General features: G+C 39.0%; 1 protein-coding gene across 9 annotated transcripts in view; it reads left to right on the top strand.

Annotated features, from left to right (window-relative positions):
* Positions 1–14,287, top strand: part of LRRC7 (leucine rich repeat containing 7) — a 160,939-nt gene that overhangs the window by 48,029 nt on the left and 98,623 nt on the right. The window contains exon 3 of one of the 9 annotated variants that reach the window (XM_056844363.1): positions 9,146–9,285. The exons of the other annotated variants lie outside the window; for them this stretch is intronic. The gene's annotated coding sequence lies outside the window, so the exon portion shown is untranslated. The remainder of the gene's footprint in view (positions 1–9,145; positions 9,286–14,287) is intronic. 9 annotated transcript variants of the gene reach the window in all.

The following is a 14,287-nucleotide window of genomic DNA, read 5'->3' as shown; positions in this document are numbered from 1 at the left end:
GGGAAGGGGCTGTGGCTCAGTGGCAGAGCATTTGCTTGGCATGCAGAGGGTCCCAGCATCTCCAGTTAAAGGGACTAGGCAAGTAGGTGATGTGTAAGACCCCTGCTTGAGACCCTGGAGAGCCGCTGCTGGTCTGAGTAGACATTTCTGACTTTGATGGACCAAGGGTCTGATTCAGTATAAGGCAGCTTCATGTGTTCAAGCTTCCACCTGCACAGTGTCATTTTTGGATGTATGGAATAGGTAATCTGATCACCTACATGCCAATTTATGTTGTTAATATTTTCCAACCTATGTAATAATTTTCTGCATGACACTGTACAAAATTGTTTTCAAGTAGAACATAACTAAGTTCCTGTATAGAAAAACAGATTGTGATCTGAAAACAATAACTGTTCTAGACTAGAATTATTTCAAACAACTTGCCGTCAAATAGGATCAACTCATGTCAAGGAGAAGTTTTCCTAACAGAAAAGCATAGTGTGTTCCTACTTCTTCCAGTGCTGCTGCTGCTTCCATGCTATGCATGTGCCCACCTGGACATGCCAGTGCCCATTGGCTTCCTTCCATGGGCTGCCAGCAAATCTTGCCCCCTTACCCTTTTCAGGTGAGGGAACTGAGCAGCATACTAATTTTCATTTCTTTTATAGATGTGCAGAATGCTTTTTGTCCACCATGATGTTGGATGAACTATTCAGAAATATGTCAGCTTTGTCAAGTAAAATAATAATGTGCTTTTCCAGCCAATTTTCTGCTGGGTTATGATAGATTACTTCACATGTCATTTTAGTTAAATTGGAATGAAACATGGTATTAGATAGACATGATTGTTTTTAAGTGGAAGGAAATGTCTCTTAATCACAAATGTTGTTCGTTATTCTACTTTGGGTTTAATTTTTTTTAAGACAGGAATTGATTGATGGAGAGCAGATGCAGAAGCATCATATAGGAAATGACTGGAAGAACATTGGATATGTCATACATTATACTTTCCAGCAGACAAAAAGTGAATTTCTGACTCTGGACTGCTCATGCAGTTGCCAGCTCTTCCCCCTTGCATTCCATTCTGTCTTCAAAATATGTAGCCAAATTGTGCTGAGTAATTTGACATTACATTAGTTCTCATTGCTTAAAATTGCCAGTATGAAGCTTCATAATTTTAAGAATAATCAAGCGACCTCAAAACAATATTGTTTGAATCTATACAGGCAAAAAGAAATTATGCTTTAAACTTGCAAAGAAAAAATCAGTTGCTACTATGAAAATACTATAGTTGTGGGGATAGCTGCATCCAATATAAGAGAGACATGTAATACCTTGAAGACTAAAGATGGTATTGTGACATAAGCTTTCACGAGCCAAAGCCCACTTCATCAGGTGTCTGAAATGTTCTTATTTGTTAGAAAATAGATGTATATCTAAATACTTCATACCTATCAGCTGCAGAGTGGAGAATTATTGTAAAGGAATGCCAGAAAGTACAGTTTCTCCAGGGAAAGGTGTGTAATATTATTTTTCCCACCCAAAGTATAATTTCTTTTGCTGATTTAGATTTGATTGATGGGTATTGAGCTTCAAAGCAATTATTTTACACTGCTACAATTTGGCTAAACTTTATCTTCTATTCCTGAAATTTGACCAAATTCTATAATGTACCAAGTAGATTTTTCATGTCATATTCTTAGAACAATCAATTTCACAATGGGTTTTCAGGCTCTATAATGGTAGAAGACTGAATAAACTATTTTAAAAATATGCTCTCCTGCCATTCTGATTTCTTGGAGGGATTATTTTGGGAAGAAGTCTATTTAATGAGCACAGTTAGTGGTCATTTTCACTCAGATGAAAATGTTTGTCATCTGACTGACTTACTACAAGGGAATTTGAACTAGCCAAACTGAATACATTGGTCAAATTAAAAATTTTGTTATAAAAAATCTCATGATTTATATATACAACTACATAATGTAACCTGAATATCTCTAGAATATCTCTAGCTTGCCTGATAGTCTTCTCTAGCAGTTTTCAAGCAGCGGCCAGGCAAACACTTGTCAAAGGTCATTTATGCATGGTCGCTTTACCCTCCTTTATTCCCTGTTTCAGCCAGGATCAAAATTTTCAGTATGCACATTACCTCATTCCTTGGAAGCTCAACCCTATACCAACGCAAAATGAACCCGACTTTTCCCAATCCTTTTCTGGCCCAAATTAAACCGTTCATCTTGGCTCATTCCGGAGTCACAGAGCATGCATGCTCTGTTCTCAGGTTGCGCTTCGCCCCACCCTTTTCCAAACCCCTCTTCAAGGCAGCATGCAGATAGCCAAACAGGGGAAGCACAGAAGATTCTCCCACAGCCAATCACGAAGCAGTGTGTAAAGAGGCAGGGATTCAAGTGCTTCCTGCTTCCTCTGAGCTCTTTCTGAGCAAAAGAAAGGCTTTTTTAACACGAGGCTTGGATTTCCCCCCCCTTTCAGATTGACCATGTTTTTTGTTGTTGTTGTTGTTCTTAAAAAGCTTTTTTTATGCGTCAGTTGGGTCTGGGGGGGGAAGAAGATCTTCTCTCAGGGTGAGTACTGCGAAGTCAGCCAATTACAGAGCAGCATTTAAAGGGGTGGGACTTGATTTGAACTTGGGAGACTGCTTTTCTGTATTCAGCCTCCATTAGCACACAGTTTCGTCCCTGATCATTCCAGTCAATGCATACAGTTTTCCCCAACCTGGGTTACTTTGATCCTGGCTGAAACAGGGAATAAAGGAGGTTAAAGCAACCATGCATAAATGACCAAAGATGTTCTAGGCTGATCCTGCATTGAGCAGGAAGTTGGACTAGATGGCTTATATGGCCCCTTCCAACTCTATGAATCTATGAGACTATTCAGCAGAGGTTCTAAAATCAGGTTAAATTACAGAAGTGAAGTAGGGTGTCCATGATATGTGCTGGGGGCAATAGCAGTTTGACAGCATTCACACACACAAAAAAATGATTTTGATAATGCCAAAGTATGTTTCTTGGTTATCCAATAAGTGGTAGTTTCCTGCACCTAATGAAATCATGCCTTGCATTACAAATAAAGACAAAGTTCTGTCTCTGGACCACATTCACATTTAATAAAAATCACTATGTTGGTTTGTTCTATATGGTAGCTTTCGAGTGATTAATTTATTAGTAGATTTATTTAATTTTATATTGTCAGAAACGTAATTTAAGTTGAACCACAAGCAGTTCAATAATTGTCAGTGAAAAAGTAATATATAAACATTAAGACTCTTTAAAATGTACTAAAGCATTATATGATTAAAAAGGATTCTAATGTGGTATATAGATGCAGGATGTTTGCTGCTAAAGAATCACTGTTAATAAAGTTCTAGTAATACAATTTGTTGCTATTTACTGTTCTTCACTATGCAGTTGAGGAAGACAAATTGTATGAGTTGGCTACTGCAAAGTATACTGTCCTGTATAACTATTTTGGTGAGGGAACTCATAACTGTTACTCTGATTTCATTATAAAATTAGGCTATGCATACTACTCAGTTCGTTGTAAGAGACAGAAAAGAGTTTGCATAAACAACTGATAATTTAACATATTACTTCCATTTCAAGTGGTCTATTAGCTTCATTTCAAAACCATTCTGGGACAGTTTTAAAAGGCAATTTTTGGATAGCACCAGCCCTTTTCTACAGCAGTAATGTGATCTCTAGTCCCCACACATTAACAAAAAATGTACTTTGTCATCTAGAAGCACTCTGGCAAACAATGCTGACATACATAGGTGACTGGATCTCATCTCAGCCTGGAATACCAGTGAAGTGTGAACTCTAGCAGCCTCAGAGAACATGGAAGCAGGCATGATGTTTCAAGAGCAGGAAGCCTTGTTTCACTGGGTGCAGTTGCCTTTTTCTGGAACCTAGCCAGGGACTCAGCGAGTGGGAAGAAGAAGGGCTGTTGTGTGAACAAGAACCTGGCAAGTATTTCTGGGGTAAGGTGAGAGAGAGGGTGGGAAGGGGACTCTCTGTCTTCAGTATTAGGTTCCCAGTTGCTCTCCTGTGCCCTAATGGATCATGGAGAGCCCTTCCCTGCTTTTATGTATCTATCTCGTTCAGCTTTTGCTACTATTGCTGTAAAGAAGGGGATTTCATTTTCAAATGGTGTTGTAGGTACCCGGCGCTGGAATGCCCGCCGGGGCAGTTAACTAGTTGTATTGCTGATCATTACCTTCATCTGGTAAAGCTCAGTGGTTGTTCTTGCCTTTGCTTCTCTTGGCTTTTTGCCATTGCTCTAAAGGAAGTGGCTCATCGTAGAGAGCTTATAGTTCACACTGGGTAGCCATGTTCATCAATAGCAGTACAAAAGAGCAAGAGTCCAGTAGCATCTTAAAGACTAAAAAAATTCTTGCAGGGTATGAGCTTTCGTGAGCCACAGCTCACTTCTTCAGATACCCAGTTTATAGTGCTTTTGAGTCCTATCCCTGGCACCCATCAATAACTTTCCTGGTGCCCTCCGAGTATTTTTAGAAAATAGGCAGGGTGATGTGGAGCTTTTGTCCAGGAAGGTTTCTGATTGGCCATCAGAAATTTGATTGGCTGCACAGATTTTTTTTAAAAAACATTGTTTTGGCAGCAGCTGTCCCCATAGCACAAGGACCTTCACTGTGTGATTGAAGGTAAGTTGTGGCAACCATTTTATGGCTGGCTCTGCCTCCTGTGGCAGCAGATTTGTGGCAGCCATTTTGTGGCTGCATTCACCATGCTGTGTCAGAATTCCAAATGTGCCCACATACTCAGAAAGATTGGGGATCCCTCCCTTGGATCCTCCTGAGAGTTGATGGCTCTTGAGAGTGCCTGTAGAGAAGATCTCTTGTCTCTTTGTCACTGTTTATACCAAAACGTACCCACCAATTTATACCAAAACCTACCCACCAATTTCCCTCCCTTCCCTTACATCATTCTAAGCACCTTCATCCACCCATGTTTCCTTTCCATGATGCCAGAAAAGAAAAAGAAGTGTTACAAATAGGGTTGCCAACACCAAACCTTGGGAGTGGGGTTTAGGGGAGGAGAGGGACCCCAGCAGGGTATAATGTCATAGAGCCAACCCTCCCAAACAGTCACTTTCTCCAGGGAAACTGATCTCTGCAGTTTGAAGATTTTAATTTTTTTAATTTATTTCATTAGAATTTTATCCTGCCCTTTCTTTACCAGGGTAGGCTCAGGGCTGCTCACATCCAACAATAAGCATCCACAATATTCAACATACACATACTCTATTTGTAGAGTATCAGTTGTAATTCCTGGAGATATCCAGACCCCGCCTGGAGATTGGCAACCTGAGTTACAATAAGCTCCCGTGATAAGTTCAGATGGGGCAGCAAGCACAGGTCTCTTGAATAACAGTTCTCTTTAAAAACTAAGCGATATCGTTCCACAGAATCTGTAGTGGGTTTTACTAAGGAGATCTAGTTAATTGCTGTGGGTCTAAGCAGCAGGAAACTCCTTTTATCCTTCCAAGTGTATATCTGGTTAGCAAAGAGTGGCAGTTCACCCCTCCTTGTCAGGGTAAAGTGGGATAACACTTGATTAACCTTGCATGGGTTTATGTACAAGCAGGACTAAGCACAGACACCTTGGGTATTTCTGATCAGAAACAGTGCCTTTTTCGTTTCAGATCAGAAATACCCATAACAAGGCATTCCCAGTATTTCCAAAATTCAGCTCCTTTGAAAACTGGGGATATTGGGATGGATTTGGCTTTCACTGTTTTAAAGAAAGACCTGGTGTCCAGGAACCAGGTCTGCCCCCTTTGATTTCAATGAGAGGTAGAGGTAGAGAGGCAGAGGCTAGGTATACCCTTATTGATATTCACTATTCCTGAAATGGAAACAATATTCCCAAAATGATATCCACACTCCCAAAAATTTGTGAAAGCAATAAAATTTTTGAACTACATGCCACTATACATACCCACATGCCTATTTTTGGCATACTTTGTTTTCCTAGTATGAGAATGTACGACCATTAATGCATCCTTTCCTCCATTTTCTTGTGTACTGGTTTGACTGAGACAAGAATGATAATTGTTCAACAAAATGTTAGTCTTTTGTTTACCTTAGTTTACGCTTATGGAACCTTGAATGTTTTTAATTTAAAGGGTGATACTTTGAGAACTGTTGCTATCACCCCGTATGTAAATGTTCTGCAACTCCAATGCGATTAAGTGGATCAGAATTTTGGTGTTCACTATATTTGGCAACTGTATTCAGAGTTACAAGTGCTAGAGAAAATAATTATATCAGGTAGCAGCAACCCCTTCCCTTCTTACAGTAATGTTTTAAAAACAATCTAAAGCTAAGTTTTTTTAAAAAATGAAACACGATTCAGGGCCTAGGAATCATGTGGAGTTGTAATTAACCCAAAACTCTCGGAGCTTTTTTCTGACACTGCCATTACTGAAATATTTAACATGGTTGTGAAACACAGTTATAATTTTAAACTGATGGAACTAGTGGAATGGTATTTGGGAGGAGAAGGTTTTAAACTGCAGTCCTGCATGAAACTAATTTAATGCCATTAAACTTAATGGGAGATAATTTGAAGGTAGGAAGATTTCTGTTCTAAGTATAATTAATTCAGCTGTGACAGGATGGAGATTCAAAACTTTCCTTGTGTTTAATCTGAGAGTATGGTATGCAGAATATACCATGAAATGTACATATGAAGATATGGTTTATAATCTTGATGGATCTTCCATATAATCTGCATACTTTTCCAATATAACTACTACACAAAAGGAGCTACTTCCTCACTACATTTCTTGGTTGATGCAATCCATTTTTCCATTGCAGTTCATGGCCTTCAAAGAATAGTTACTGGTTGAGACCTCTTGCTACATTATGCATTATCAATGCAGTATAGGTCATACAAACTCTTACACTGGTTTGCTTTGTACTGATATTAAAAATTCTGACTCGCTTTTCTCCCAATGGGACCCAAGGCAACAAACTAAAAGATCAAAACCATTCAACCCCTAGGGCTGATAACTCCCACTGAATGAACAACATGCTTGCAAATGTCCTTTTGAGCAGTTAGCACTGCTTCTGGAAGATTGTAAGCATTGAAAGTCAGGGCTTATATCTTTCTTGACAACTGTCAAAATAGAATCCTGCATGCTCTTTATGGTCTCCCTTTAATACTGTACAGTCTTGCCATTTTATTTAAAAATACAATGGAACCAAAGTTTATTCAAGAGAACAGAATGAAGAGATCTGAATGTTGATGAATCTGGTAAATATATGAAAACCATTTCGCTTAATTTCAATTAGTTTGTTACAGCAGAAAAGGCATATGAAGGGTAGGTTTGCCCAGCCAAGAAGACATGTCAAAGGCAAGAATTTATTTCACATATTTCAAAATGTCCCCTGAGCGTTCTTTATTTCTTTTTGCAGTTTCTGTACATGGAAACATTAAAAAAAAAATAACCATGGAGTTTTTAAAACCTTACTTTATTTTTTTAAGCTTTCATATTTTTCTGCAAACCTGGAAATTTCCCTTTAATTGCAGAAATGCCTACCCTAGTCATGGGTAGCCCCCTCTGGAGGCTTTTTGATACACAGGATGGAGCCATACTTAGAAATTATATATATCACCAGCTCTCAAACAATTTGAAGTGGAAGCCACTTCAAAACATCACTTTTCAGGAACCTCTTGCTAAGTAACTTCATGCTACTTTCCCCCTCCCAAGCATAAAGTTCAGGAATCATACATTGGACAACACTAAACAAATTTATATTTTATTGTTTATTTATTTATTCAATCCTTTGTACCCTGCCTTTCTCGCCAACGGGACCCAAAGCAGCTTACATGGTTCTCCTCTCTGTTTTATCGTCACAAGGTAGGTTAGGCTGTGAGAGTGTGACTGGCCCAAGGTCACCCAGTGAGCTTCCATGGCATGAGTGAGGATTCGAACTTGGATCCCCCAGACACTAGTCCGACACTCTTAACCACTATACCACACTGGCTCTCCATGCTTAGAATGTATGAATATGTAGCTACTGAGCAACATACTGTATTCATGGCCATTTCACACATTATAGAGAAGCAAACCCAATTTGACCTTACAGCCTTCCTAAATCCTTCTCCCAGTTCACACTCTTCTTCTTCTGTCCTGGCCTCACAACCTGCCTGCAAGAGAGTTATGGCCCACTTTTGGGTCCCAACCCACAATTTTAGAACTACTGAGATACAAGAGATTTTTGTTTATGGGGGGGTTTCATTTGAAATTAAACATTTTCATTAATATGCTACTTGCCTTCAGAAAAGAAGGAGAAAGCTGGACTCTTAAAGGAGAAATTAACTATTATTATATTGAAAATGCAGGCAAGTTTTTAGAACCCATTTAGAATAGATTTTTAATGTTAGCTGACATTATACACATGTAGGTTAAATAGACATGAGTCTCAAATGAACTGTACAATTCATTTGAGTTGGTAGAATTTTATTAATTATTGGTGCTGGGAAATGCGGACGGAAAGATGTCTAAAATTCTGAGACATCAAGCTTTTATAACCTCTGTATTCTGGCTATTTCTGGTTAAAATCTAGTATTTAGTGCATTGGGGGGGGGGAATCTTAGCATTCAGTGGGTTTCCCTAACTGAATTAATCATGTAAATGTTAATTCAGAAGAAAGGTTCAGTGCATAATCCAGAAATATTCATTTTGGGTTGACTTTACCCGATTAGAAATTAAGCATGAAAAATTGGGTTTAGGGTTTTGGATTAAAACTTAGTTTAGTTCCTTAGGTTATTTTCCCCCAATGATCAAATGATTTTAAATCACCATATGGATGAATATTTTTATAAAATAAAGGTTTTCTTGTAACATTTCCCAAAGAACTCTTTCTCTCTCTCTCTCTCTCCTTGGCTTTGGATCTCTGTGAATGTTCAGACCAAAATCACGGGAAATACCCAAATCTCTCTTCACCCTCCAAATTTATGTTTGATGATTTAGAAAAGCTGAACATTATCAAATTATTTCCTAATGTTATAAATTAGCTCTGAGTGCCATGAACCATTTGGTAGTTTTAGTCACCTCTTCTGCACCAGCAGTTCCATCTTTTGGGCATTGAAATTGATTTTTCTCATCTTAGCATTTGAAGATCCAGAGTGTGCCCCTTGCCCCATCGCCTGGGAGAGTACAATGGCACCAACAGCAGAGGATGTGAAGGCACCTTTTCGGGCACCTGAAATGGCAGCATCAGGAGCATCAGCACGAGTAGACTGTGTTGAGGTAGTTCTCCCACACTATACTATGAAACCAAAACAGTTTGGGGATACTACACGCTGATGAAGGCTGCCTCTTACTAGACTGACCTTTATGCGAAAATGTTTGCTGTGTGTTAGGATATACACATTTTCTTTGTATGGTCATGAGAAGAGAATTTGCCCTTTCCATGTTTGAACTTGTGCTTATGCGTACACTAAGCCAGTTCCTAGCAATCTTATCAATTTACAGCCAAGCGCTTTGAAGATCAATATTACTGCTTCTAATGTGGTCAAAGCAGTCATTATGCTTTGTGTAATTCTAAAAAAAATATCATTATCATGTAGCTTAATGTAGGGAAACTATTAGCAGACTTCCAAGTTTCTCTGAAAGTCTTCAGTCTACTATCACAGTTGATTCAGAATATACATTTTGCTCACAGGAGATTGTGGGTCACTCCTGTGATAAACAGTTACATTAAAAGGACTCACAGTCATATGTCCACTTGATAGTCTGTTACAGGCCTGTGGGGACCACTTTGGACACTCTAGAGCACTGGTTCCCAACCAGGGGTCTGTGGACCCCCAGGGGTCTGCGAGAACTAAATTAAGGTCCGCGAAACAAAGTTATAAATCCATAATAAATTAATATTTTCAATTAAAAGTTCTCTATTATAAAAATATATATTCAAATATTATTCTAAGTTTAATGTTTAACTAACAGTTATGATTAAAGTTTATTTTCAAATTCTCAAAATTTTTATTTTGAACCTTGGGGTCCCTGCACCAAACAAAAAAGTCCTAGTGGTCCCTGGTCAAAAAAAGGTTGGGAACCACGGCTCTAGAGGAAGCATGAATGATTTTTGCATGTTCCTCCCACACTTTGGATATCATTACTGGTGGGAAAATGTGCCCATGCTTCATGGAGAGGTAGGCATCTTGTCCCTAAATTAGGGAAATGCATACCTCCCAGTAAGGGTAAGTGGACACTTTCAGCAAGACTTGAAAGGTTGAAAGAGGAAGCCAAAGTTGTACGTTACTCCTTTGCTGTTCCTTGTGGCATCCAAAATGGCTCTATTTTTTTTAACAAAGGATAAGGCCGGCTGATGTTACTACTTTGAGTAGAGGAGTGACTTACAATGCATTCTCATTAGCAAAAAATAGTAACCTTCAATGTGACCGTTTAGTTTGCCATATTGTTGAAGTCTCTGATCATATATATGGTTTGATAATTTCATGATATTGTGCAGAGCTGAAATTGGAGGTTTTCCATGTTTTTAAAATTAAGGTGTGTTCTATTTAGTTTGTTAGCCATATCTTATGTGCTTAATAATAGCATTGTGCTCACTTGTGAAGCCCAGAAATGTATATTTTGATCATGGGTATTTTGTACATTTTTATGATATAATTTCCACAATGTGCATGGTGCATATTCTCTCGAGAGGCATTTATATACAACATTGGAACAGAGATGTAATCCTTTAGTTATGTACATCAGCAGGGGAGTGTGTGTGTGTTTCATCAATTGATGTCACCATTTAAACTGCCATTTAAGAACCAACTTCAGACCAGGCTTGCAAAAGAATTATATAGCAATGTATTGGTCTTTGTTAGACATGAATGTGCTTCATATGTTATATGTGGGTATAGGTCATTATCAGAAATCAGTATGGAGCATATGGATTCTCTTTTATCAAATTTAGTAATAGTTACATTTTTCAGTAAGAAAGGGAGCTGTGTTATACTTTTGTTTTCTGTTTCTTCAGTATATTTATTGCACACTAGATCCTTTTAAAGACTTTTAAAAATGAAAATCAGATAGTGTCTATCTTCCCATACTTGGTTTTCATAGATATTACAAGATATATCAGGTATGCATTACCTTCATAGAAACTGAATTGTATTTGTCAAAACTGAAATGCAAAGAGTTTTTCCAGTATGTAGATACAGATATGAAAAGTGGAATATTAGATTATTACTTCCTGTGTTCTTCCAGCTGGCAATGCCAAAGAGAAAGTAGCAAGGAACTACTCTCAAGAAAGTACTTCTTTTTGGAGGTACATTGCAGTCTAGGTGCAATATATTATCTTAAAACTATAGGTTTTTTTCCCAGCTAAAGATGCCATTGTGATTTGAAGGGATATCAGGACAGTAGTTGCATCTAAGATCTAAACATATGCTATTAAAAATATAAAGGCTGAATGTGACAAATGCATATGTGGGTGCATATCAGAGAGCTGGGTGTTGCAGGTGCCTGTTGATGGTATGAGAAACCAATACTGATGCTGTGTGGTGTGTATGATGTGAAATGGCTGTCACATAGGAGCTGAAAATGACTAGTATCAAAGCAAAGTGTGAAATCGCTTGTCAGTTTCACTATCTTTAATGGATCCAGTAAAATTCTTTTACATTTTAACTGAAGTTCCTTAGGCAGTATGCATCAAAAACAATTTTACACTGTTCATTACAATTAAAACAGTCACTAAAATCAACCACATATCAAAATATACATAATAGTAATTATTATTAAAACAAAATAATAGCTTAAGAGTAAAGAGAGCCAACCCTCCCCCTTGAATCTTGCTAAAGGCCCAGCAAAACAGAATTGTCTTCTCCTAGTTCCTAATGCTGATAAAGTAGGTACCAGGCAAACAGATATCTGCAAATCCCATAAATAGGGCACTCAGAAAAGGCCTGTCTGGTAGTAACCCACCTTAGCTCAGAAGGTACGGGCACAAAGAACTGAGCCTGTATCAGAGCTCTTAGCCACTAGGCATGTTCAACAGGTGGTACTTCTGATCCCAGGATGTTTAGAGCTTTAAAGAACCAGCATTTGAATTGATGAAACTGAGTTATAAGTCTGTGGAGTTCTTCCAAAACTGATGAGATATGTTCATAATAGTCAACAACCTTGCTACTGCAGTGTGAGCCAATTTTTGTTCAAGAACTGTCTTCAAAGAAAGCCCCACATAAAATACATTGCAGTAGTCCAGTCTGAATGTGATCCGAATATGGATAACTCTGGCCAAATTTTTAGTACAGATACATTTTAATATCACTGAAAGCTAATTTGAGTTTAAATGGTTTATGGTTTTTGGTGAACTGTGAAAGCTGGAATATTTTGATGGACTACCAAAAAAAACTATCCCTAAACCTTACAGTTTGCTTTTGTTTTGTAAATATTATGTATTTGGTTTATTTTACTAATTTTTGTGTAGCAAGTCTTACTGACTTCAGTAGTTCAGGATTAACATATAATTGTATATGATCTCCAGGTTTTTCTGTTGTAGATTGTTATGGTAGTTTCATGAAAGTTTTATATGAATATTTTTTAATAATTTTTCATTGATTTTTAAAATGTAGGATACAAAAATTAAAGAAGGGATATTGGGGGAAGCAAGAAAAAAATCATAAATATAAGCAAAGTAAAAGTTTTATATGAATATTGTATTTAAATGAAAATTTTGGATGAACTAGTAATCTCTGAAACATTACCAGCACTGCTTATGACTGTTAGAATAACTATCTAACGGTACAGCTACTCATTCTGCATATGCAAATTTATTACATGTGCAAATTTACCTCAGAACTGTGACCCACCACTTCATGCTTAATCTGTGGAAAGCAGGATGTTTTGTCAAGAGATAGCATTGGACTCCTAGTGGCCCCTACTGGCAAGACTGCCTTCACAGCCAGTGCAGACTGTGGCCCAACCTTAGGGCAGCCCCAATGAAGCACTGGCACTAGCAGCCAGGGAGGAAGCTGGGGCTGGGAAGAAACACCCAAGCCCAGCTGAGCCATCAGCAGCCCAGGCACTAAGGCCTGAGGAGGGGGTGCACCCAGGGGGCCTATGGCCTATCCCAGAAAGCCCCAGGGCACAGCCAATGGGAGGGTGGCTGGAGGAGGAAGTGAGGAGGCTGGCAGCCTTGCAGAGAGGAAGGTGGGAGAGCAATTACTATGCCCTAGGAAAAGGCCAGGTGTGGCTGGGGAGGTGGGGATTGTGGGCAGAGCTGAAGGAGGGGCTAGACTGTTTTAAAAGGGCTCTTGTAAGAGGTCAAGGAGGAAGGAAGGGCATGGCTGGGGGCTTGAAAAGTGCTGCTGTTCTGGGACAGAGAAGGAATCAGGTGACACAACCCCTTTTCTTCCCATTCCTTGGGAAATCATCCAGAGGGTCCCAGCAGGATGGCCTTGGTGTAGTTGAAAGAGCTGGAGAGGGGAGAGAGCTGGAGAGAAGATGGTGCTGCTGCACTCGTCTTGTTAGTGGCTTCCTAGAGGCACCTGGTTGGCCACTGTGTGAACAGACTGCGGACTTGATGGGCCTTGGTCTGATCCAGCAGGGCCTTCCTTATGTTCTTATGGAGAGCCTCTCAGCTATCTCTTTGCCTAGTGGAGTTGATTGCAGCTGCAGCAGGTTCATAGTGGGGGTTGGTGTGGGGGCAATGTTTCATAAGGCCCTTTCTCTATGTCGGTGAAGTATGATACTGGAATACGGCTTCACAGTATTTGAGGATTTGACCAAGTCTCTTTTTACTTTGGAAAATCGCTATTGCAGAGTTTGAAAAAGGTTTCTTTCAAAACCTAGTTCAGTCCTTGACCCATAAGGCTGGCTCAAACAGCTGCCTGTGACTGTCATCAGAAGCCTCCAGCTCTTATTTATGACAATTTCTACTCATTTACCATCTAGCACAGTGTGGCTGCTACTGTAATCAGAGAGGAACAAGGCAGTAAGCACTGAAAACCGCAACAACTTGCTTTCAGTATTGCTCCTTATAGAGGGTGGGTGGATGGGTTAAGTCTCTTCTAATAATAAACCAAGATTATATGGCAAGAATATCTTAAGGAGTGTGAATCAACCATTGATAGAGGAAAAACTCCCCATAGGTCAATTTGAGGTTGAAGAATATTTACTAGTCCAAATTTGAGAGAGCTAGATTTGAGTCAGTAGCACCTTAGAGACCAACAAGATTTTTGAGGTATAAAATTTCAAGAGTCAAAGCTCTCTTCATCAGTTAGTGAAAAGTGCTTTGACT

The sequence above is a fragment of the Euleptes europaea genome, chromosome 2 (assembly GCF_029931775.1).
Source record: "Euleptes europaea isolate rEulEur1 chromosome 2, rEulEur1.hap1, whole genome shotgun sequence".
NCBI classification, from domain to species: domain Eukaryota; kingdom Metazoa; phylum Chordata; class Lepidosauria; order Squamata; family Sphaerodactylidae; genus Euleptes; species Euleptes europaea.
This window is presented reverse-complemented; position numbering and strand designations above follow the sequence as displayed.